Genomic DNA, 27,193 nt, shown 5'->3' on the forward strand with positions numbered 1-27,193 from the left:
CAGTGTCCCCTTAGCCATTATGAAATGGCCATTTTTGTCTCTGAGTACTTTTCCTGTCTTGTAGTCAGCATTATACGATATGAGTATTGCTACGCCTGCTTTTTTTTGGATGTTATTTGCTTGGAGTATTGTTTTCCAGCCTTTCACTTTGAATTTGTTTTTATCCTTGTTACTTACATGAGTTTCCTGTAGGCAGCATACAGTTGGATTTTCTTTTTTAATCCATTCTTCTAGTCTGTGTCTTTTTATTGGTGAGTTTAATCCGTTTACATTTAGTGTAATTATTGACACTTGTGAGTTCCCTATTGTCATTTTATAGATTGCTTTCTGTTAGTTTTGTGTCTTGTTTGATCCTTCTCTTTCGTTTTTCTATCTTTTGTTTTTATTTGGTTGTATTCCATACATCTTTTCTCTGTTGCTATCTTTTTTATCTCATGTGCTTCTGTGGTGGTTTTTTTCAATGGTGGTTACCTTTAGGTAATGAAAAGGGTTCCTACCCTGTTCATTGTAGCGCAGTATTTTGTGAGTACTTTTGCACTCCATCGTCCTTTGCTACTGTTAATCTCCATCCTCTCCCCCCTTTCTTTTTGTTGTTGTCACAGTTTAAATTTGGTTTTATTGTGTTCTTCTTGGAGCTTTAACTTGTGGCTTTATTTTTTTTTGTTCTTCGTATCTGATTGGAGAACCCCCTTTAGTAATTCCTGGAGTGGGGGTTTTCTGATGATAAATTCCCTTATCTTTTCTGTATCTGTGAATGTTTTTATTTCTCCTTCATATTTGAAGGATAGCTTTGATGGGTATAGTATTCGTGGCTGAAAGTTCCTCTCTTTCAGGACTTTAAATATTGGGGTCCACTCTCTTCTAGCTTGTAGAGTTTCTGCTGAGAAATCTGATGATAATCTAATGGGCCTTCCTTTATATCTTGTATTCTTCTTTTCCCTGGCTGCCTTGAGAATTTTTTCTTTGCTGTTGGTTTGTGCCAATTTCATTATGATGTGCCTTGGAGTAGGTTTGTTGCGGTTAAGAAAACTCGGAGTTCTGTTTGCTTCATGAATTTGAGGCTTTAGTTCTTTCCACAGGCTTGGGAAGTTCTCATCTATTATTTGTTTGTGTATGTTCTCCATTCCATTTTCTCTCTCTTCTCACTCTGATATACCTATTATTCTTATGTTATTCTTTCTGATGGAGTCAGATAATTCTTGTAGGGCTACCCTTTTTTTTTTTTTTTTTAATCTTCAAGTATATTTATTTCTACCACATAGAGAAAAAGTAGGAAGGTTTCATATCAGGGGCTGGCTGCTTAACTCCAGAACCAAGCAAGCTCTTAAATTCTTTTTTTTTTTTTTTTATAAATAAATTTTTATTTTCATGGGGTGACATCAATAAATCAGGGTACATACATTCAAAGTAAACATATCCAGGTTATCTTGTCATTTAGTTCTGTTGTATACCCATCACCAGAAGAGAGATCATCCTCCGCCACCCTCCCTCCAGTTTTCTCTGTACCCCTCCCCCTCCCCCTCTCCCTCATTTCCTCCCCCCACCCCCATAGCCACCACACTCCTGACCATGCCTCTTAGTCTTGCTTTTATGTCCCACCAATGTATGGAATCCTGCAGTTCCTGCTTTTTTCTGATTCGCTTATTTTACCCCGCACAATGCTACCAAGACTCCACTATTCCTCTATAAGTGATCCGATGTCACCATTTCTCCTAGCTGAATACTATACCATGGTGTATATGTGCCCCATCTTCTTCATCCAGTCCTCTATTTTTTTTACTGTGATTAAAAGCCTTTAAGCAAACTCTTAGCCAATACAGCAAGAATCCCTAAAAGAGTAGTGTCCTTAACATGTTCCCCAAGTCCGAGTTGGCCCCATCACCATGCCAAATCCCTGAAAAATGCAACCCAACCACAGTTCAGTCTGTTAGGAGCTGTCACCGGGAGCAGGAGTCCAGGAAAGTTCCCCACAGGAAAAGTCCGCATGGCACTGGAATTGTTGTCACCATTCTATACTTTGCAGCTCATGTCCAAGTCCCAATGACTGCTGCTTCTAGCTGGTAATGATTCAGGTAGACTGGAAAAAGCCATTTGCAGCATGTGTGGATATGGAGCTTCTGTTCTCCTCTGCCTGGAGAGTTGAGACCAGGTTGCTTTTCCCTGGAGCTCTGCGACTGTGGCCTGGTGAAGAGAACCTTGGGATACACTAAGCTGGGTGGCAAAGGGGGGGGCATTTTCTTGTGCTAAAGCTCCAGGGAGCATGGAGTGAGCTTGAATATGTCCTATGAAACATGGAGCTCTATGTTCACATATAAGTCTTTGAAGAACGAGGAACTGCTGAAATAGTTTATCAGCATTTGTTCCTAAGACAGCAGTCTTTATAGTGGGAACACCATACGTAAATATTTGCTGTCTGTCTATAGATTAAGGGGGGAATATGGCAAATGATGAAAATTTTTAATGGCATAATACAAGTTGGCAAAAGGAGGAAAGAGAACTCTAAATTACGAGTAGGTTCCTGCCTGAAATATGAGTGGGGCATTGAGGTAGGAGGGATAAAGGAAACACTATATATTAAGCAAAGCAGCAGAAAATAGGACTATCAACACCCACAACAGAGATCTTTGAGGGAAGAATAAAAAACCTGACTATTCAGGCAAAAGATAGTTAAGTGGCCCTTGTGAGAATGAGATCAGTTTACCTGCTTCTTGGAAGAAATACCCTAGGCTTGTCCACAGTGCAGTAGATGGGGCCGACGGCCCTGGGCACCTTCAGCCTTCAGTGGCAAACCCCAGCTTTCTGGGCAAGGTTAGGTCATAGGTGGCTGGAGCAGGGCTGGAAGAGACTGAACCCTCCCTTAGAGAAGCGAGGGGGAAGCCCACCTTCCAGTGTCCCTGTTTCCTCACAGCAGAGGCGTGTAAGCCTGGCAGGCTTTAGCTCAATGACCTTCCTTTCCACTATTGAAGCAGGACCCAGATGGCATCCTATGAGACCCCTTTGGGGTGTTGGAGCCTTTAAGGGTGTATCCTAAAAGCTGGTAGATCCCCTGATCTCTATTGGGCTTTTTCTGTCTCTAGGTATCTTAAAAGCCATTCTCAGAAGATCTCGCTGAGGGATTTGAGGATCACCATCCGCCTATATAAATATTTTCCATATATCTGAAGCTATTTGGAAAAAAATACAGAACAGTGTTATTAGCTAGATCTAATAAAGAAGGTAGTAGTTTGCAGGCGAAAAAGATTTGGTGTCTCCTGTTCATCAGCATTCAAAATAAATGTAAATTTTTTTTTTTAAGTAAAAAGCATGATATGGTAGACCCGTCGGAGACATTGGCCTGGTGTGCAGGATTCCCGGGTTCGATTCCCGGACAGAGCACACAGGAGAAGCGCCCATCTACCTCTCCACTCCTCCCCCTCTCCTTCCTCTTCGTCTCTCTCCTCCCGCCCTCAGCCAAGGCTCCACCAGAGCAAATCGACCCTGGGCACTAAGGATGGCCCCATGGCCTCAGCCCCAGTCTCTAGAATGGCTCCGGTTGTAACAGAGCAACATTCCAGATGGGCAGAGCATTCCCCCCGGTAGGCATGCAAGGTGGATCCCAGTCAGGCGCATGCAGGAGTCTGTCTGACTGCCTCCCCATCCCCATCCTGAGAAATATACAAAAAATAAATAAATAAAAGAAAAAATACTAAAAAAAAAGGGGGGGGGGCATTCCCTTGTGCTAAAGCTCCAGGGAGCATGGAGTGAGCTTGAATATGTCCTATGAAACATGGAGCTCTATGTTTACATATAAGTCTTTGAAGAAGGAGGAACTGCTGAAATAGTTTATCAGCATTTGTTCCTAAGACAGCAGTCTTTATAGTGGAAACACCATACGTAAATATTTGCTGTCTGTCTATAGATTAAGGGGGGAATATGGCAAATGATGAAAAGCCATGATCTTTTTGCCCCTCCCCTCCCCCAACCTCCTCCCTCTCCTCCCCCCACCCTGTAACCCCAACACTGTTGTTCATGTCTCTGAGTCTCATCTTTATGTCCGACCTATGTATGGAAACATATAGTTCTTAGTTTTTTCTGATTTACTTCTTTCACTCAGTATAATGTTATCAAGGCCCATCCATGTTGTTTTAAAAGATCCTATGTCATCATTTCTTATGGCTGAGTAGTATTCCATAGTATGTATATACCAAAGCTTTTTAATCCACTCGTCCTCTGATGGACACTTGGGCTGTTTCCAAATCTTTGCTATTGTGAACAATGCTGCCATAAACACGGGGGTGCATTTCTTCTTTTCAAACAGTGCTATGGTGTTCTTGGGGTATATTCCTAACAGTGGTATAGCTGGGTCAAAAGGCAGTTCGATTTTTAATTTCTTTAGGAATCTCCATACTGTTTTCCACAGTGGCTGCACCAGTCTGCATTCCCACCAGCAGTGCAGGAGGGTTCCCTTTTCTCCACATCCTCGCCAGCACTTATTCTGTGTTGTTTTATTGATGAGCGCCATTCTGACTGGTGTGAGGTGATATCTCATTGTGGTTTTAATTTGCATTTCTCTAATCATTAGTGATGTTGAACATTTTTTCATATGCCTATTGGCCATCTGTGTGTCCTCTTTGGAGAAGTGTCTATTCATCTCTTTTGCCCATTTTTGGATTGGATTGTTTGTCTTCCCGGTATTAAGTTTTACAAGTTCTTTATAAATTTTGGTTATTAACCCCTTGTCAGACGCTATGTCAAATATATTCTCCCATTGTGTAGTTTGTCTTTTTATTCTGTTCTTATTGTCTTTAGCTGTGCAGAAGCTTTTTAGTTTGATAAAGTCCCATTTGTTTATCCTGTCTTTTATTTCACTTGCCTGTGGAGACAGATCAGCAAATATATTGCTGCGAGAGATGTCAGAGAGCTTACTGCCTATGTTTTCTTCTAAGATGCTTATGGTTTCACGGCTTACATTCAAGTCTTTTATCCATTTTGAGTTTATTTTTGTGAGTGGTGTAAGTTGGTGGTCTAGTTTCATTTTTTTGCAGGTAGCTGTCCAGTTTTCCCAACACCATTTGTTGAAGAGGCTGTCTTTACTCCATTGTATTGTCTTACCTCCTTTGTCAAATATCAGTTGTCCATAGAGCTGTGGGTGTATTTCTGGGTTCTCTGTTCTGTTCCATTGATCTATGTGCCTGTTCTTATGCCAGTACCATGCTGTTTTGAGTACAATGGCCTTATAATATAACTTGATATCTGGAAGTGTGATACTTCCCACTTTTTTCTTCCTTTTCAGGATTGCTGAGGCTATTTGTGTTCTTTTTTGGTTCCATATAAATTTTTGGAATATGTGTTCTATGTCTGTGAAGTAAGTCATTGGTATTTTCATTGGTATTGCATTGAATTTATAAATTGCTTTGGGTAATATAGACATTTTAATGATGTTTATTCTTCCTAACCATGAGCACGGTATATGCCTCCACTTATTCGTATCTTCCCTGATTTCTTTTATCAGTGTTTTATAATTTTCCGAGTACAAGTCTTTAATCTCCTTGGTTAGATTTATTCCTAGGTACTTTATTTTTTTGGTTGCAATGGTAAAGGGGATTGACTCCCTGATTTCTCTTTCTGACAGTTCATTATTAGTGTATAAAAATGCCTCTGATTTCTGAGTATTGATTTTATATCCTGCCACCTTGCCAAATTCATTTATCAGGTCTAGTAGTTTTTTGACTGAGACTTTAGGGTTTTCTATATACAATATCATGTCATCTGCAAAGAATGATGGTTTTACTTTTTCTTTTCCAATTTGGATGCCTTTTATTTCTTTTTCTTGTCGGATTGCTGTGGCGAGGACTTCTAGAACTATGTTGAATAAGAGTGGTGAAAGGGGGCACCCCTGCCTTGTTCCTGATCTTAAGGGGATTGCTTTTAATTTTTGCCCATTGAGTATGATGTTGGCTGTGGGTTTGTCATAGATGGCCTTTAACATGTTGAGGTATGTTCCCTGTATTCCCACTTTGCTGAGAGTTTTGATCATGAATGGGTGCTGGATTTTATCAAATGCTTTTTCTGCATCTATTGAAATTATCATGTGTTTTTTCTCCTTTCTTTTGTTTATGTGATGAATCATATTGATTGATTTGCGAATATTGTACCAGCCTTGCCTCCCAAGAATAAATCCTACTTGATCATGGTGTATGATTTTTTCCATATATTGCTGGATCCGGTTTGCTAATATTTTATTGAGGATTTTTGCATCTAAGTTCATCAGGGATATTGGCCTATAATTTTCTTTTTTTGTGTTGTCTTTGCCTGGTTTTGGAATCAGAATTATGCTCGCCTCATAAAAGGAGTTTGGGAGTCTTCCTTCCTCTTGAATTTTTTGAAATAGCTTGAGAAGGATAGGAGTTAGTTCTTTTTTGAATATTTGGTAGAATTCACTTGTGAAGCCATCAGGCCCAGGACTTTTCTTTTTTGGGAGTTTTTTGATAGCTGTTTCAATCTCATTTGTTGTAATTGGTCTGTTTAGGTTTTCTGATTCTTCCAGATTGATTTTTGGAAGATTATATGATTCAAGGAATTTGTCCATTTCATCTAGGTTGTCTAGGTTTTTGGCGTACAGTTCTTCATAGTATTTTCTCACAATATTTTGTATTTCTGTTGTGTCAGTTGTTATTTCTCCACTCTCGTTTCTAATTTTATTTATTTGAGTCCTCTCTCTGTTTTTCTTGGTGAGTCTTGTTAAAGGTTCCTCGATCTTGTTTACCTTTTCAAAGAACCAGCTCCTGGTTTCATTGATCCTCTGTAATGTTTCTTTAGCCTCTATGTCATTTATTTCTGCTCTGACCTTTATTATTTCCTTCCTTCTACTAGCTCTGTGCTTTACTTGCTGTTCTTTTTCTAGTTCTTTTAGATGCAGGGTTAAGTTGTTTCTTTGAGCTTTTTCTAGCTTCTTGAGGTATGCCTGTAATGCTATAAACTTCCCTCTCAGGACTGCTTTTGCTGTGTCCCATAAATTTTGATTTGATGTATGCTCATTATCGTTTGTTTCTAGGAATTTTTTAATTTCTTCTTTGATCTCAATGTTAACCCATTCATTGTTTAATAACGTGCTATTTAGTTTCCAAGTGTTTGAATGTTTTTTAATTTTTCTATTGTGGTTGATTTCTAGTTTAATGCCATTGTGATCAGAGAAATTTCTCGATATGATTTCAATCTTCTTAAATTTGTTGAGCCCACTTTTGTGCCCTAACATGTGGTCTATTCTAGAGAATGTACCATGAGCGCTTGAAAAGAATGTATATTCTGCTCTTTTAGGGTGAAATGTTCTGAAGATATCTATTAAATCGAGTTGATCTAATATGTCCTTTAAGTCTGCTGTTTCTTTGTTAATTTTCTTTCTTGAGGATCTATCTAATGATGTTAATGGGGTATTGAAATCTCCTACTATTATAGTATTGCTGTTGATCTCGCCCTTTAAGTCTATCAAAGTCTGCTTTATATATTTAGGTGCTCCTATATTAGGTGCATAGATATTTATAATGGTTATATCTTCCTTTTGGATTGCTCCCTTTATCATTATGTAGTGACCTTCTTTATCTCTAACTATGGTCTTTGTTCTAAAGTCCATTTTTTCTGATATAAGTATTGCTACCCCAGCTTTTTTTTCATTTCCATTTGCATGAAATATTTTTTTCCATCCTTTTATCTTCAGTCTGTGTGCATCTTTTGATTTAAGGTGTGTCTCTTGTAGACAGCATATGTATGGGTCCTGTTTTCTTATCCACGCAGCTACCCTATGTCTCTTGATCGGATCATTTAATCCATTAACATTTAAGGTTATTACTGATATGTAATTGTTTATTGCCATTTTTTTTCTTTAAAACTGTTTTTCTCTTTTGCTATATTCTTTTTTTCCTTTGATCTGTTTACAACAGGTCCCTTAGCATTTCTTGCAGCCTTGGTTTGGTTGCAGTGAAATCCTTGAGTTTTTTTTTGTCTGTAAAGCTTTTTATTTCTCCTTCAATTTTGAATGATAGCCTTGCTGGATAAAGTAGTCTTGGTTGTAGGTTCTTGTTCTGCATTACTTTGAATATTTCTTGCCATTCCCTTCTGGCCTCAAGTGTTTCTGTTGAGAAGTCAGAAGTCATCCTTATGGGGGCTCCTTTGTAGGTGATAGTCTTTTTTTCTCTCGCAGCTTTTAATATTTTCTCTTTATCATTTAGCTTTGGTAATTTAATTATGATATGTCTTGGTGTTGGTTTCTTTGGGTTTCTCCTTAATGGAGTTCTCTGTGCTTCCTGAACATGTGAAACGTTTTCCTGCCTTAATTGGGGGAAGTTTTCAGCTATAATATGTTTGAACAAAGTCTCTATCCCTTGTTCTTTCTCTTCTTCTTCAGGAACCCCTATGATGCGGATGTTATTTCTCTTCATGTTGTCACAGAGCTCTCTTAGAGTTTCCTCAGACTTTTTGAGTCTCTTTTCTTTTTTCTGCTCTGCTTCCATGCCTTTATTTATTATGTCCTCTAACTCGCTGATTCGATTCTCTGCGTCATCCATCCTGCTTTTAATTCCTTCCATTGTATTCTTTATTTCAGATATTGTATTTGTCATTTCTGACTGATTCTTTTTTATTATTTCAATGTCCTTTTTTATATTTTTTATCTCTTTATTTAGGTTTTCGTAATGGCCATCTATGGTGGTTCTAATATCTTTGAGCATCCTAACAATCGTTATTTTAAACTCTGCATCTGGTAATTTGGTTATATCTGATTCACTTAGGTCCTTTTCTGGGGATTTCTCTTGGTTTACTTGTGTTGTATTTCTCTGCCTCCGCATTTTCTCTTCATGGGAGTGGCTGTGATCACATGCTCGGGTGCACAAGCGTTGGTGGCCTTAGCTTTTGCCCCACCCCCGTGTGTGACGTTATGCTCGGTCTTGAGGGCACTGGCGAGCACCTTTGCTCAGCTGCGGGTCTCTGCCTGTTTCCGAGCTTTTGCCCTGCCTTTGCAGGATGATCCCACTCAAGGAACAGCTGCTAGCTTTGGCTCTACCACCAGGCAGGGCTGCGTGCCCAAGCTCAGCTCCGTAGCGGAACTCTGCCTCTTCTGGGCTTTTGGCTCCACCTCCATGGGAGGAGCTGGCTACCAAGTCAGACCGCAAGCCTGGGATGCACGGGCAGAGCAGGGATGTGCTCCTCTGCCCTTGTTCCGGGGCTGGTTTCTACTCTTTCCAGGTTTCCCGCCCTTCTCCCGGAGGCTGGATTACAGGCTGTCGGCAGCTGAGCTTGGCCGCTTTTGCACGCCCCCTTCTCCCTAGCCGGGCAAGATTGAGCTCACACCTGAGCCCAGTGGTGGCCAGCCGGCTTCCAACCCTGTCAGCAGAACCGCGCTTTTGCCTCCCGCTGCCGCCCGCCCTCCGGCGCGCCCTTAGCCGCGTGGGTGGGGGCGTTGCAGCTCGGACCCTAAGACTCACTACTGTAGACCCGAGAGCTCCCTCCTTCTATGCGACTCTGCTCTGAATGTTGTGGGGGAGCTTGTTTGGCTGCTCTCCTGCTTCCCTTTGCTGGTATTGATGTTTCTGGGGGAAATATTCACTTCAGCTTTGGGGAGTGACTCGTCCCAGGGGTTAGGGTGGCTATCTCCCAAAATGTTTCACCCTGTGCCTCCTAGATTATACTCTTTTCCTGTTACTGTGGTTCTCTCCCCTCTCCCTCCGTCCCCAGGAGCCCCGGGTGAGTGTTTGTGAGAGAGATCTTCTGCATGGTCCCTTTAAGAAGGATCCTGGGTCTGAGTAATCAGACTCTCTCACAAACAGTATCCTGACTTGTTTCCAGCTAAATACTGTCCTATGCTTCTTCTAAGCTCTGGGGCTGCAGGCTGGGGCTTTGTTCCTTGGTCTCAGGACCTTTTCCCCTCTGCTAAACTCACTTCCCGCCACGCGAGTCTCTCCCTGCTGCCGTTAGCTCCGAGAAGCTGGGCAGCCCTCTCCGCATTTCCGCGTTTCCGCTTTTTCTACCAGTCTCTGTGTGGCTTCTTCAGCGTTCCTTGGTTGAAGAGTCCTTTTAATTTAGTCCAAAGTTGGTTTTTCCAGCTGATAGTTCATAAAATTAGTTTGTAGTCCACTTTGGTTCTGGGAGGTAGATGCTGGTACGTTTGCCTACTCCAGCGCCATCTTGTCTCCTTCTAAATTCTTATATCTCATTTTTTTAAATTTTTGAGTCTCTTTCTTTTTCTCTCTGTTGTGCCTCAAGTTGCTTGTCTTCTATTTCACTAATCCTCTCTTCTATCTGGGCTGTTCTATTAGCCAAGCTTGTTACCTCGTTTTTCAGCTCGTGAATTGAGTTTTTCATCTCTGTTTGATTTGTTTTTATAGTTTCAATTTCTTTGGACATATATTCTTTGTGTTCATTGAGTTGTTTTTTGAGCTCCCTAAATTGCCTTTCTGTGTTTTCTTGTATATCTCTGAGTATTTTTAGGATTTCTATCTTGAATTCTCTGTCATTTAGCTCCAGGGTTTCCAATATATTAAATTTTTTCTCCATAGATTTTTCCTCATCTATCTGTGTTACCTCTCTTTCTTTTGTATCCATGATATTCAATTTTCTCTTCCTTAATGGCATCTGAGGGTGGTTTTGTTGATAGTATTAATGAGATTTAATAAAAAATAAATAGTTAAAAAAATAAAAAATCGAAAAAAGTTGTTTTTTTAAAAAAATTAATAATGAAATAAAGAAAAGTAAAATAAAATAAAAATTTTAAAAAAGGAAATTATTCCCCCCCTCCTTTTTTCCTCCCCTCTCCTCTCCCCTCTTTCTTGAGAAAATCTTGTGGTGAACTGTGAATTATATTGTATTTAATAGAACAAACAATGCCTGTAATGGAGGGCCTGAATTGGGGAAAAGTAATAAAGGGGCAAGAAAAAAAATAATAAAAATAAATAAATAAAATAATAAATAAAAAATAAAAAAAAAGCGGAGGGTATGGACCCACAAAAAGCAAATAATGAAAAAATTTGGATCAAGAATAAAATGATTTGCGTTAAGGTGTTGTTTGACTAAGAGTTATGATGAGAGGAGTAAGAGGGAAATAAGAAAATGGGGGGACAAATTAAAAAATTACTATTGTATTTAGTGGAACAAGAGCTTGATAAAATGGAGAGCCAGGGATGGGAGCACTGCTAGTGAGTTAAAAAGGTGAAGTAAAAACCCCCCAAAATGCCACAAACATAAGTTTGAGTCCCAGATAAAATAATTTGTTTGTTATTGAGGTTTGAATGAGAGGAGACGTAAAGGAGAAAGGAAGAAACTAATATAGAGGGAGAAAAGAAAGAGAGAGAGAGAGAGAGAAGAAAAGAGGGAACCACTAAAAGAAGAAAAAAGAAAAAAGAAAAGAGAGAGAGAGAGAGAGTTAAGTGTTTTGGAGTGCAACCCTCATAGAGAGAAAGGAAGACGAAAGAAAAGATAATGGGAGATGTAACATTTATGGGTAGTGTAGTTCAAGGAGAGGAGAGAGTAAGACCGGTAGAGAGTTAAATGAGCAAATTGGAGGAGGAAAAAAAAAAGAAAAAAATCAAGGATGAAGATAAGAGAAACAAACGAACAAATATAATAAAATGGGATAGGTTATAAAGTCTGCAGATTATTCTGATTTTGAGTGGTTATCTTCTTGCTTTTTCTTTTCTCTCCCTCTTCCTGGTCGGTGACTTTGTACCCCGGGTTCTGCCGCTTTGGCACGCTCAGGTAGAGGTTTGCAGTTGATAAGTCTCTATGGCGATGTCATGTATTGTGCTTCATTCTCATTGGCAGTCGAGGCTCATTAGCATTTATAGGCTCCGACAGTGAGAAAGTCCGTGTTCCTGGAGCCTCTCTCCTAGTCTTTCCTTCCTCAATTAGTAGCCTGAGAATCCAGCTATGGGGTTGCTGCTGCTGCCTCTGCCAGGATAGTAAGAGGCTCAAAGAGCTGGCAACTCCCCCTCTATTCCCACTCAGCACAGGGCTCTGGGTAAGGCTCAGTCAGTCAGAGCTGCTAGCATAATCAGCCGGGGCTTCTGCCTACTCAAAGACCTCTGGCTCTGCCACTCTGTCCGGTAACACGGGCGGGCACCCACTCCTGGGGTGCTTGGAGGAAACTCTTGTTCACTATCTGTGCGCGCAGGCCAGGATGTTAGACCGGAAGTCTTGCCCTCTGAGAGAAACCCCCTGCCCGCACTGAAAAGTTCCAGTGTTGGAATTGGCTCTCGCTCCATCCCCGTGTGCAGCTTTTTCAAGGCGCTGGGGCAGCCTGTGACTCCGCGCTTGGCCACACAAAGGCCCCCGACTCTGCCCCTTCATGGGATAACACGAGCTCCCACTCCCGAGGTGCTGGGAGGAGTCTCCTGCCCACTCTCCATGTGCGCAGACCAGGATGTGAGGCCGGAGTCTTGCCCTCTGAGTGAAACCTCCCGCCCGCACTGAAAAGTTCCAGTGTTGGAATTAGCTCTCGCTCCCTCCCCGTGTGCGGCTCTCCCAGGGTGCTGGGGCGGCCCGGAGGCTTTTGGCCCACACAAAGGCCTCTGACTCTGCCTCTTTGTGGGGTAACACGGGTGCACCCTCCCGGGGCTTTGGAAGGAATCTCTCGCCCACTATCGGCACGTGCCGACCAGGAGATCGGGTAAAATGGCTGCCTCGCTTGTCTTTCTTTGTCTGGGTTTGGCGCGAGTGTTAGCTGTATTGCCCGGGTTGTCACAGGAACAGTTTTTCCTCGGCTTGGATCTCCGTGCCACAGCCTGGTTCAGCCGTTTGTGCCGCGGCCTGGATTTATTCACCCCCTTTCCCCGCCTTAGTTTCTATATTCTCAGTTTCTAGTGAAAGCCGCCCTGTTTAGGTTAGTGAGGAAGGCGGAGCATTTCTTACTCCCTATTTCCTTTGGGGTTTGGTTATATATTTAGACAATTTTTCGCTCGATCATATCTTTGGGTGTATTGCGAAACATCTGGAGGCTCCAAGGATAGGTTTTTCTGTTTCTGGTTGAAGATCTTGTTGAGGTTTGGGGAGATTTATCGGTATCGCTTCCTACCCCGCCATTACTCTCTCTTTTGTAATTCATAATGAGAAAATATGAAATCTAATCTCACTCTAAAAATTATACTAGACCATTATTTTATATTGAAAATACTGTGGAATTTTCCCTATACTTACTTCTCATACTTACTTATGCTTAAGGTTTATAATAAACCTAGCCAGAGCTTTTTCTTTGTGATTCGCCAAGTTGCGCCTCAGTTCTTGAGACAATGCCCCTGAGGAAAGAAAGAGCATTTCAGGCCTGACTGCCTCCAGGTGGGATTTTAGCATTAGGAGAACTGTGCTGGCATTTGGCTGTCCTGAAAGAATACTGGTTATCACAGATAAAGAATATAGAGAGTTCAAAACCATCAATAAGGCCAGATGTCTGAACAATCTGCATTCTTGTTTTTCACATTATGAACAATTTTACCTTTCTAAAACCAATGTGAACATGCCACATCCCTTCCAAGCAACAGTTTTGCATAGAATTTTATGAGGGCATTAAATTGAATTTGTTTGATCTATCTGTATTTACATGGAAAGCTCTTCATGACCCACTGATAAAGGAAGTGCATTGTAAAATAATATATAGAGGTATTCTCATTTAAAAATAAAATCATTATTCAAAAACTGCATAAATGTAAAAAATTCAAACAATGTAGGTTCAATAATTATATTTTCATCTTTTCCTCAACTATTCTGAAACTTCTGAGATTTTTACAAGTTCTGAATTATTCATGTAATCATATCTATCTATCTATCTATCTATCTATCTATCTATCTATCTATCTATCTATATAATTTAAAAAAAAATTTTTACAGTTGCCTAAACATTGTTTAATAGATCCAGTTCAACCTTCTCAGCCAGGCCCAAACACACTTCTTGATCTTCTCTTACCTACCCGTGGTCTTATCTCTCATAATTCCCTTTCTTCAAAGGTCACATTCTGGGCAATAAAACTATATCCTAAAGATGCCATTTCTTCTGTCTGAGATGCTTCTTCTCTCATGTTTACTAAATGCATTCTTAGTTATCATTTGAAGCTCACCTTAAAGGCATTGCTTCTGACTTCCCAGGCTTCAACCTCAGATCTCAGAACTATGTATCATTCTCATTGAGCCCTTATACTATGGATGTTAGCTCTTCCACTTCTCTCTTTCTGAGTGCTGAACGTGAGAATTTCATATTTATTCTGAATGTTTTCTCTACAATTGGAGAGCACAGATCTTCATGTTTGTATGCTTTATGTCTTTCTAAGCTACAATGTAAAGAGTCATTTAGCTCCAGTGATGCAAACAAGATTGAGTGTCAAAAGTATAAAGTCAAAAGAGTAAATGTTTTTCTATCCTTTCAAATCATCTTTGTTGTTGGGTTTGTTATCTGAAATTTTAAATATATTTCTAGAAGTAAATTTATGATAAGAGAATAAAAAAAATGATCCAGCAGTGATTTCAAAATCTTGCTCTACTCTGAAAATTTCTTTTCATTCCACAACTCTGGATATGTATATGTAAATATAAATAGTTTAAGTTTTAACTAATTTCCTCACAAGAAACTGAAGGCATGGAAGAGTGAGCTGGATTCTGTTTCACTAAACCAAGCTGACAGCTCTAGTCTGATCCCTGGATCTAAAAGGCTGCAGAGAAATAGAAAACAGCCCAACTTGCAGCTCAGACAGCTAGTGAATTTGCTAAGCTAAGGGTTAATAGCAAGCTCCACTGGGTATAGAAACTGCCTGAACTTGGCACACATGTAACTTGGTTTTATTCTTAGCCTGTTCACACTTCAATGTCATGCTATAAAATAATCCAAAATATCATGTTTAAGAAGAGCAGTACAGTGTATGTAATGGTTCACTGAGAAATGGCATCTTCTAAATGACATGGGGGTGTCTATGCTTTAATTACCTTTCCTGCCAAGGCATAACAAATGCTCCAAAGACAGCACATGGGAAACCCAAAATTAGTGCCCACCCTCAAATGTTAAGTAGCCATTCTTTCAGGCTAAATTTGTTTATGCTTACCTGTAAAATCAGAACATCTAGCCTGACCAGACGATGGCGCAGTGGATAGAGCGTCAGACTGGGATGCTGAAGACCGAGGTTCGAGACCTCAAGGTTGCCAGCTTGAGTGCAGGCTCATCTGGTTTGAGCAAAAGGCTCACTAGCTTGAGCCCAAAGTCGCTGGCTCGAGCAAGGGGTTACTCAGTCTGCTGAAGGCCCGCGGTCAAGGCACATATGAGAAAGCAATCAATGAACAACTAAGGTGTTCCAACATGCAACGAAAAAATAATGATTGATGCTTCTCATCTCTCTGTTCCTGTCTGTCTGTCCCTGTCTAGCCCTCTCTATGACTCTCTGTCTCTGTAAAAAAAAACAAAAAAACAGAACATCTAGCTTTCAGAACTCCTCAAAAGGAAGGGACAGATGATCTGCTTTAATTTACATGTTAAGGTTTTTTTTTTTTTGTATTTTTGTATTTTTCTGAAGCTAGAAATGGGGAGAGACAGTCAGACAGACTCCCGCATGTGCCCAACCAGGATCCACCCGGCGGCACGCCCACCAGGGGGCGACGCTCTGCCCCTCCGGGGCGTCACTCTGTTGTGACCAGAGCCACTCTAGCGCCTGGGGCAGAGGCCAAGGAGCCATCCCCAGCGCCCGGGCCATCTTTGCTCCAATGGCCCCTCGGCTGCAGGAGGGGAAGAGAGAGACAGAAGGGAAGGAGAGGGGGAGGGGTGGAGAAGCAGATGAGTGCTTCTCCTGTGTGCCCTGGCCGGGAATCAAACCCGGGACTTCTGCACGCCAGGCTGACGCTCTACCACCGAGCCAACCGGCCAGGGCTACATGTTAAGTTTTAACAAAGTAAAGAGGCATGTCTAATTTGGCCAATACCTGCCAATACTAGTCAGGGTTAACAAGACTCTATATGGAGAAGTAGTAATCAAGACAAAGTAAGAATTAGAGGAAATGAGACCAATTTCTCATTAACAGCTAAGTGCCAATAAAAATGAAAAATCAAAATGAAAATGAATCTAAGGAAAATTGTCTGTACAAAAATCTCTGGGAAAAACATAGGCTATCTGCTAAATCATATTGTCATTTCTTTGTACTCAGCTCTCCCCTGGGAATGAAAAATAGCCCAGTTTATATAAAACTTATCTTGAAAAATTATAGTATCTATGCTGGATATTTTTTGCATACCCACCCTTCCCTGTGTCAGATTCAATTCCCTTTTGTCTCTGCCTTACTTTGGGCTTTAAGATCCTAACCCTTGAGCACCCTATTACCAGGACTCCTTGATGAATGGCCTTGCTCAATGATAGGAAGTAGGAGGGTGGCCCAAGAGAGAGAGTAGGGCACCTTATTTTTGTTGCATTCTGTCTGATTTGGACCATGTTTTCTGGCATTGGGTATATCTCTGCACTATTATAGGCCTTTCTAGGTGGGTTGCCTCCCATAACTTTTTCTCTTATTGGGCTTCTCAATGCTTCTTTTGGGCTTCTCTTGCTCCTTCAGATCTAAGCATGACAATGCTTTTCTCTGTTGCTAGTTTTTTGGGGGGGTGTCCAGCATTGTTTTGGGTTCTCTTTACCCTACCTACACCTCTGCAAATGGCTCCTTATTAAAGTCTGTTTTTATCACATGAGATGGATACAGATTCCTCATGGGAGTTTAGTGATAGAGTTCTCCTCTGAGCCCTGAGAAGTAAACTTACTTCTGAAGGTTGAAGACAGTTGATTTGCATCCTTAGCCTTCCTTGCTCACACTTCTGCAGATTACTTTCAATTGTGTAAGAAAATGTGCTCGTTGGCTGTCAATGTCCCACAGCAAGTCTGGTGAGTTCTACTGACCAAACTTTACCCTGACTCACCCTTACTGACAGCTAGTTATGGTGCTGTGCAGATCACCAAACCACAAGCCACTCTTGCTCCTGAGTTGATCTTACGCACAAGGTGGTTGGGTAACTGCTGTGTAAAGGGGTTGGGAAGGGCATTGTTAGATATACAGATAGGGCTCATGTGGAAGCCATCATTAAAAGGGGTGGTGGCAGACTGCCCAAGGTGAGGAAAGTGTGTGATAAAATCTTTTCTACCACACACTGATATTTAAAAATTTGTTTAAGAGATACTTCAGAGAGAGAATAGATTCTTACTGCTAGAAAAGTATAATTTATGTAGTCCATTGACTTCACTTTATAGGCAAGAAAACTAAGGGTTAGAGAAATTAAACAACTTATTTTAAGATTAAAAACTACTTAGTACAGAAGCAGGACTAGAACTCCAGGTCTTTACAGAACATCTTGTGTTCAGCACACTGTTTACTATCTAATTGTGGTTTCATATGCTCATGGGCTATGGACTGGACAAAATTTTATGCTAAAATTTACAGCAAAAATAATTTATATTGATCAAATAGAAAAACAATTAGAAATTGATTTTTATTTTAATCAATTATTATATTAAATTGCCATGACATAGGAGATGAAATCTTAATTTTATAGTCTTGCTATATTTTAAAATGGCTTTGTTGAGGAAGGAAGGAAGGAAAGAAGGAAGGAAGGAAGGGAGGGAAGAAGGAAGGAAGGAAAGAAGGAAAGAAGGAAGGAAGGAAGGAAGGAAGGAAGGAAGGAAGGAAGGAAGGAAGGAAGGAAGGAAGGAAAGAAAGAAGGAAGGAAAGAAGGAAGAAAGGAAGGGAGGGAGGGAAGAAGGAAGGAAGGAAAGAAGGAAAGAAGAAAGGAAGGAAGGAAGGAAGGAAGGAAGGAAGGAAGGAAAGAAGGAAGGAAAGAAGGAAGAAAGGAAGGGAGGGAAGAAGGAAGGAAGGAAAGAAGGAAAGAAGGAAGGAAGGAAGGAAGGAAGGGGGGAAGAAAAGGAAAGGAAGAAGGAAGAAAAGGAGAGGGAAGGAGGGAGGGAGAAAGGGAATGTGTTAGTTTATTTGAGACTAAACTTCCTGAGAAATAAAGAAAAAGTGTCTACATCTTCTATATTTATTATCTCATCTGCCAAGTAGACATTATTACTCATCTGTGACAAAACACGCTGATTTTCTTCATAAAATGAGAAAGCCTCTGGCTTATTCAATATGGCCTCAAAATTCAAACTAATTTTTCAGTCATCCTTTAGTCTAAAGTTTGAAGTATGTACAAACAACCATAAGTTTTCCCCTTTATTCATTTAAGGCTTTATGTTCATTTGTAGAAATTTTAAACTTACTTTTCATTATAATATGTGTCCCATCAAAGTTTAAGCAGTATCATTAGTGATCAGTTCATGGGGTTTAAGTCAGATTACCTGTACTTAGCTATCCCCTCTGAAGTTTCTACTAACCATGTGACTTTGGGAAAATATAAAAACCTTTCTGAGCCTTACTTGCCTGCCTTGATAGTAAAATGGGAATGATAATAATAGTGCCTAACTTTTAAGAATGTTAAAATTAGATTTTTTTAATGTTTTATTTATTGATTTTTAGAGATAGAGGAGAGAGAGAGAGAGAGAAGGGGGAGGAGCAGGAAGCATCAACTCCCATATGTGCCTTGACCAGGCAAGCCCAGGGTTTCCAACCGGCAACCTCAGTGTTCCAGGTCGACACTTTATCCCACTGCGCCACCACAGGTCAGGCTAAAATTAGATTTTTAAAAGTACAGTTTCTTATACAGTGCCTAGAACATAGCATATGTGAAAAATAGAATAATTATTACTAGTGGAAATAATTATTTATAACTACAATTGCTCCTCCTTTTGTTTTTTAATTTCCCAATAAATAAGAAAAAAAGCAAAATTCTTACTATAAAAACTGTATTTTATTATTGATATACTAGTACCTAGCTCAGATAATTAATTGCTTATGATTTAATCTAAAGTTTATACATCTATATAAATAATAATAGTAATTAAAGGGCAAAGTTGCCTTTTTGAATTTAACTTTTTTTATTATATCAAAAACAGAGAGTCCATTGAGAATGTTAACCAGAGGAAATTACCTTGGCCTCCTATGTGACTATAAGAGTTCTATTTTTTCCCTCAATGAATTTTATGGTTTAATTTATTTTTATCTTGCATTGAATGTTTTAAAAGTGAACAAGAAAATTATCTAATAAGGGAAATATTGGCCTGAAGATTGAAGTGCACATCTGCATAAATCAGACTATATTCTTTCTCTCTTCCCACTATATGCAGATATTTGAGTAAAAGTTATAACTTTTTTTTATAAATGTTCAATATAATGATTTATTTTTTATCACTTCAAATCAAATGTAATACATAAATCCAACAGAAGATATAACTAATATAACTGAAACCATTGCAAAGACAATTTCCCAGTAGTTACTAGTTACCATGGAAGTTTAAAGAATCACCTTTGAGGTTCTTTCTTAAAAATATATAAGTAATACCCTTTTTACCCTCATTATTGCTATGAAAAACAGTATGGAGTTTCTTCAAAAAATTAAAAATGTATCTCCCTTTTGACCCGCTAAAGCACTTCTGAGAATTTATTCTGAGAATCCTGAAACATTAATTCAAAGGGTTTACACTCTTATGTTTACTGAAGTATTATTTACAATAGCCAGGATCTGGAAACAGCCCAAGTGTCCATCAATGGGTGAGTAAATAAAAAACAAAACAAAACCGTGGTATATTTACACAGTGGAATTCTATGAGGCTGTTAAAAAGGAAATCTTACTCTTTTTGACAACATAGATGGACCTGGATATTATTACACTAAGTGAAATAAGCCAGTTAGAGAGAGACAAATACCATATAACCTCACTTATATGTGAAATATAATGAACACAGTAAACTGATGATCAAAATAGAAACTGAGGCATGGACACCAGGAACAGGTAAACAGCTCTCAGAGGAATGGGCAGTGAGGGGACTGGATGAAAGAAAGCGATCATCCAAAGTCCATATATACATAACACATACAGACAACAGGGTGATAATAGCCAGAGGGAAAGTGGGGGTGGAGGCCAGAGGAAGAGCGCCAAGGTGGGGGGATGAGGATAGCGAGAGACTGTGCTTGGGGCAGAGGGTTCGCAATGCAGTGTGCAGGTAGTGTATTGAGATGTACACTTGAAACCTGTATGCCTGTATGGTTTGGCTAAACCATCATCCCAATAAATTAAAAATAAATTTTAAAAAGTACCCTTTTTTGTTAGTCATAATGATCAGTGAAGACTATTTCATAAACACTATGAATAACATGACATTTTAATTTTGTTTTGGCATATGTTGATAACATCATTAACCATTTTAATTTGAGCTCCTAACAAAGAAGGTACATGTGTAATGTCTGACCAGATTGGCCTCTTCTAGCTGGTCAAATGACCAGTCTGCTTCATCATGACAAAGACATCTTATGAATCTCCCACTATGTTAGTTTTAGTTCTAACTTTATCCTTATTTTTATTTCCAAATATGTACATGTCAGTATATCACATTTTTATTCTATCTTTACATATTAGTCAAAAACATTCTTCTCTATTGAGATTAGGGATGCAACTATTATAGGTTGCTTTTAAGTATGAGCTAAACTTTCTTCTCAGGTTCAATCAATGGGATCTGAATCCTTTCCATTACCAAGAGTATAAACAAAGATTAAATTTTGCTGCAAATAACAGAATATTCAAACAAAAGTGGGTTCATCACACAAAGGTTTACTTTTATTTTTTGTGAGGTAATAATATGTCCAGGTAGGCATTTGCTGGCTTGGTGCAGAGCTTCCAGGAGGCTTGGCCCAAATCTCTGGGCCAAGATTCTCTTTGCTTTCTTAGCATGAGTTCCAGATGGATGCTGGAAATTTTGTGATGATTTTCACCTTCTGCAAAAATGCTTTATCAGAAATGCAACTCAATACTTTTTGCTTGTATCTTGTTTGCCTCCTTTATCTGCAAGTGAGTCAGGAAAATAAACTATTTGTAAGAAAAAAGGAAGAACCAATATTATGTTGGTACCCCATTCAGTTTAGTTGTGTTAATTTTTCTATCTACACCCTCCTAGAATATTAGCATTATACAGACATCCTTACTTAAAATTATTTTTCTATTTTACATTATTCTTAAATACTTTTTACTTCCTAAAATCTATTGCCCATGTTTATAAGCTTATGTTATTCTTAAAATCTTCAAAATCAAAACAAATATAGACAGAACTTCAGTAGAGAAGGAGAAGGACCAAACATGTTGCTTAGTCACAAATAAAAAATAAATTGATCAGGGAACCAAATTGGACAATATGTGCAGGGGGAAATGACTAATACGGATACACAACAGATTGTCCCATGAGAGCCCTCAATAATATCCTTATGGTTAGAGGAGACAGTTGCAATTCCTTACATCTCTTGTCCCACCTGCTTATTTTAATTCGACCCTGCATTATATGTGTTTTGGGTTAGCATGGCTTTTGTGTGTTTGGTAAAGCACGCTGCAGTTCCTCACTCTGTAGAGTAATTGGATCTCTTAAGTCAGTGATGGGCAATCTTTTGAGCTTGGTGTGTCAAAATTCACCAAAAAATTGAGCATAAATCAGGTGGTATGTCACTTTGAGAAAAAAAACATAATTTTGCAATATTTATAGTTTAAATAACAAAAATGTATAACTGTATTTAAGAAACCAAATAACTATATTTAATAAACCAAAAACTATTTAACTTACCTGTTTAGTGACTTATTTGTTCATCTGTCAGTCAGTTTCTTTTGTTGGTCTTGACATTATTTAACTTGTTTGGGGTGCTGTGAACTAAGATAAGTGAGGGGGAGGGGGAATTCTTTAACTAACCTGACTATTAGTGATTTTTTTGTTGCTGAATTTCATTGGCTAAATCTTTGATTGAAGGTTGGTATTTTGTACACTTCAAGCCCAAGCAAGCGCTACTAACTTCATCTGTCAATCTGTTTCTTTTGTTCGTTTTGATATTATTTAACACTGAGAATAAGGTCTCACAAAAGTACATAGAGGGAAAAATTGTGAGTGAAGCCATTGCTATATTTTTCAGGATGCTAAAAGTGTCTGGTAATCGGTTCCAGGCACTCCAAATTTCCTGTTCGTAGTGGCACTCCTCTTGATTCTCCAAGCGGCACCTTTCCAGATTCTCAAGCTTTGACCTCAAGTCGACAAACACCTGAGCCCAGATGCTGTCTTGAAATTCTGCAAGTTGCATCTTATGTAAATTAAGACGGCTGCTGCTATTTCTAATGGCAGGAAACGGCACCCATAGCACAGGCCCTCGCCTCTCCCAGCTGCCCCTCACTTATCTCAGTAATGATGGTCAGTTAGAAATCCACGACACCCCAGAACAGTAGATTGGATGATGGTTGTTGTGGTTATGTGGTTGCTGGTAATGGTGATCACAGGGCCCCCAGAGATGCGTCCCCCGAGGCATTCCGCTGCTCCCTGCTCCACGGGCTGGAAGTGAGGTCAAAGATGCTCTGTGCTGAAGTTCTGTTGTTTTGGCCTACAGACCTCTGGCACAGAATGTCTACACTACAGCAAATGTTTTATCCTTGGCTACTGCACCTGGCCATGCAGGAGCCAAGGATAAAACATAGTCCTTCTCTTCATGCAGCCCCATACTTCTCTGGTATGCGGCTGCATGTGGCCGCGTGTCATCAAAAATGGCTACGTGTGTCAGTGCTGACATGTGTGTCATAGGTTCGCCATCACGGTCTTAAGTCATTAAATTCAATCAAGGAGTATATATATTTATGAGAAAGCCAAAACTAATTTCAAAACAACAACAAAAAGTATTTAATGAGACTAAGAGACATGGACAAGAGTGTGGTGGTTACCAGGGGTGGGGGGAGGGAGGACAGGGGGAGAGTTAGGGGGAGGGGGAGGGGCACAGAGAACTAGATAGAGGGTGGCGAAGGACAATCTGACTTTGGGCGAGGGGTATGCAACATAATTTAATGACAAAATAACCTAGACATGTTTTCTTTGAATATATGTACCCTGATTTATTAATGTCATCCCATTACCATTAATAAAAATTTATTAAAAAAAAAAAAAAAAAAAGTATTTAAATAATTTCCATGTGCCAGAGAACTGCATCACATACTTCAAAAGCCACTGTTCAGACATTAATTTGGGAAGTCCAAGTAAAATGGGAAATAGGTGATTAGAATCAGAAAGTTTGAACTGTGGAGATGTGGTTCAATGTAGCATTTGCCATACTAGCTTTATGCACGATGAAAGTTATGTGTAATGTTGATGCTGCGATAGGACAAACATTTTCCTTATATAATGCTTTTTAGCTTTGAAAATCTGTAGTAGTTGGAGCTCTTGTTTTGCTTGCGATGTCCTGATACGTGTAACAATAAACTGCACCGTAATGGGATTCACAGTTCTATGTTTCATTGGAGATCTTAGGGATTTAAAATCATGTTCCCTGAGCACCACCTTTTAATGGCCTATCTTTTGATGTCTATTACTTCTATGAAATAAGAAAGTGGCCTGACCTGTGGTGGCGCAGTGGGATAAAGCGTCGACCTGGAACACTGAAGTTGCTGGTTTGAAACCTTGGGCTTGCCTGGTCAAGGCACATATGGGAGTTGATGCTTCCTGCTCCTCCCCCTTCTCTCTCTCTCTCTCTCTCTCTCTTTCTCTCTCTAAAAAATAAAAAAAGGGATGTATTTTCCAATGTACAGTTCTGTTGTTGAACTCCCAATCATCTATTCAATAGATCAGCAATTATATTTTTTTGCCGATTTGACAAAAAATAGTAGGTATAATTTTGATTCATTCACATTGGACAGCTATTCTTGTGTTAGCTGTTGTCATTTTTTCATTTGATAATCTAAAGGAAAAGAGATCAGTGCCCTGACTAAATAAGTCAGGTCGTGAATGTTTTAAACATTTTTGTGGCACAATGATTGAAAATCACTGCAATAGATTAGCACAACTCAATAAACTTCATTGTACTTAGTGAGAAAACACCATCCCCATTCTCTGGAAGCTCTTATAACAAGTAAATGATGCTGGTCATCTTTCCAGCAGACACATGACTAGATCTCTGAGGAGCCTAGTTTTTTTAGGTGAAAACTTTTTGAGAATGAAAAGTTATTTTTTTGTTGTTGTTAGAGAGTTAGCTCTTACTAAAAGTCAATATGGTTTAAACTGTCCTTATCACATGAAAAGATGTTCAAAGTCATTAGCCATTAGGAAAATGCAAAGTAAAGCTACAACCAGAGAGGATTGTTAGGGCCTTAGTATGGACAAGTCTGAGAGTTAAACATTCCAGAGCACCCCAGTTAGAGGGAGGTCCTGTGAATTTTACTTCCAAAATTTTTATCAGGTTCTCATAGTGAACATCAGAGAAAACCCCTTTATCTTTCTGGCAGGAGAAGGGGAAATAACCATTTTGAAATAGCTAGAGCAATCTGTTCTCAACAAAGTGCATCCTCGGGAGAAACTATGTTATCAGAGCCTAACCTGAGGCTTTATTAGAGCCTATAAAACATGTAGAGGATACGGCAGTTGTCCCCCTTATTTTCACTTTCCACGGTTTCACTTATCCTCAGTCAATCACAGTCTGAATATATTAAAAGAAAAATTTCAGAAATAAACCATTTGTAAGTTTTCACTTGCATGCCATTGTGAGTAGTGTGATGAAATCTCGTGCTATTCTCTCCTTTCTGCACAGGATGTGACTCATCCACACCACCCTAGTCTTTACTAGCCATCTCAGTTATCAAGCTGATTCTATCATCTCTCATCACAAGAAGGAGGGTGAACACAGAAAAGATATTTTGGGAGAGAGAGAGAAAGATCACATTTATGTAATTTATATTGCAGTATATTGTTATAATTGTTCTTTTATTATTAGTTATTGCTGTTAATTAATGTCTTACTGTGCCTAATTTATAATTAAACTTTATCATTGGTATGTTTGTATAGGGAAAAAACAGAGTTTATATAGGATTACTTACTGTCCATAGTTTCTGGCATCCTCTGAGGATTTTGAAACATACCCCCATGAGTAAGAGAGGTCTACTATACAGGAGAAACTTAGAAGATTTTGGGTAGGGCAATCATTTTTTAGATACAATACCAAAAACATAATCCATAAAAGAAATAACTCATCAGCCAGATATTATGTAAAATTTCCCAAGCTGAGAGACAAGAGGAAGAGGCTGATAATTCTATCATTACATTAAGAGTTTATTAAGAGAACTTACAGATAAATATGTCTCAGGCAGTAGTGAGACACCATGGGTATCATCTGTGCCCAAAGTGGGCACTAAGGAGTTATACAAGACAGGGCAGGATGGATTAAGGATATTGCTGGTGACCTGCCCCAGAGAAGGGGAAAATGACTATTATGCTTGCCTGAGGTGGGCAATAGCCTGTTCAGGAACCAACACTGAAGCACAGGGGAGGTGTTGATCACACAGTCTCTGAGATGATTTGGGGAAAGCAATCTCTGTTCTTTCTGGATCTAGCTGGCAGGTCCTGCAGTGCTCAAATAGCAGACACATCATGGAATAATCTTTCTTCCATGCCAGATATTGATGTTAAGAAATTCTGCTCTGCTTGTGAAAGACCAGTGTTAAGGGAAATAGAAAACAAGCCATAGATTGAGAAAAAAATATTTGTAAAAGACGAATATGATAAAAGATTTTTATCCAAAATATACAAAGAATTCTTAAAACTCAACAATAAGAAAACAAACATTGATTATAAGAGGGGCAAAAAACCCACTTGATAGACACCTCACCAAAGAAAATACAGATGTCAAATAAGCATGTGAAAAGATGCTCCATATCATATGTCCTCAGAAATAAAAGTTAAAACAACAATGAGATACCACTACCTGTCTGTTAGAATTGCCAAACTCCAGAACACTGACAAACGCTGGTGAGGATGTGGAGCAACTGGAGTTCTCATTTGTTGCTGACAGGAATGCAAAATGACATGGCCACTTTGGAAACAGTTTGGTGGTTTCTTATCTTATGATCCAGCAATTGTTCTCCTTGGTATTAACCAAAATGACTTGGAAACTTAAGTGTACAAAAATACTTGTGCACAGATATCTATAGAAACTTTATTCATAATTGCTAAAACTGAGAAGCAATATAAGTGTCTTATAGATGAATGGGTAAATAAACTGTAGTATGTCTAAATAATGTAATATTATTCAGCACTAAAAAAAATAAGCTATCAAGCCTTGAAAAGATAAGGATGAAACATAAAATGCATGTTTTTAAGTGAAAGAAGTCAAACCTGAAAAGGCTGCATACTGTGTGACTCCAATTTTATGACATTCTCGAAAAAGCAAAACTAAGGAGACAATAAAAAGATTAGTGTTTCCAGGAGTTAAGAAAAGGAAGGGATAAATAGGCCAAACACAGAGGAGCTTCAGTCAGTGAAATTATTTCATATGACATTACACACTGGCTGAATAGCTTGATTGGTTAGAGCAGAAGTTATTGGACAGGGCAAATACAGGAACAAATCTTTCTCTCTTTTTCTTACTTTCTCTGTTCCTCTCTCTAAAATCAGATGACATTACAGTGGTCAATATATGTCATTATACACTTGTCAAAACCATAAAATGTACAACATCAAAAGTGAGCCAGAATGTAAACTAAGGACTTTGTTAATAATGAGGTGTCAATGTGGGTTTATCAATTATGACAAATATCTCGCTGTGGTAAGGAAGTCTCTAGTGGGAGAAGTTGCAAATGTGCAGGGGCAAGGGGTATATGGGAATTCTGTGCTTTATACTCATTTTTCTTGTGAACCTAAAGCTGTTCTAAAAAAAAGTTTACTAATTAAAAAAAAAACACATACAGATAGTGAGATATCACTAAACTCCTATCAAAATCACTAAAATATAAAATAATAGCAATACTTTATGCTGGCAGAAATGTGGAAAATGGGGTCACTCATACATTTTTGATGGGAATGTAAAATGATACAAACATTCTAGAAAACAGTTGGCAATTCCTTAAACATTCAGCAACCATACAATCCAGCAGTTGCCCTTTGCACTCTTGTCTGCTATCCCAGAGAAATAGACTCATGTCCACAAAAAAACTGTGCACAAATGTTGACAGCAGCATTGGTCATAACAGTCCATAACTGGAACAACTCAGATGTCTTTCAGTAGGGGAACAGTTAACCATACGGTGGTAGACCCACGGACTACTACTCAGAGCACCGAGAACACACTGT

Source organism: Saccopteryx leptura, chromosome 4 (genome assembly GCF_036850995.1).
Source record: "Saccopteryx leptura isolate mSacLep1 chromosome 4, mSacLep1_pri_phased_curated, whole genome shotgun sequence".
NCBI classification, from domain to species: Eukaryota; Metazoa; Chordata; class Mammalia; order Chiroptera; family Emballonuridae; genus Saccopteryx; species Saccopteryx leptura.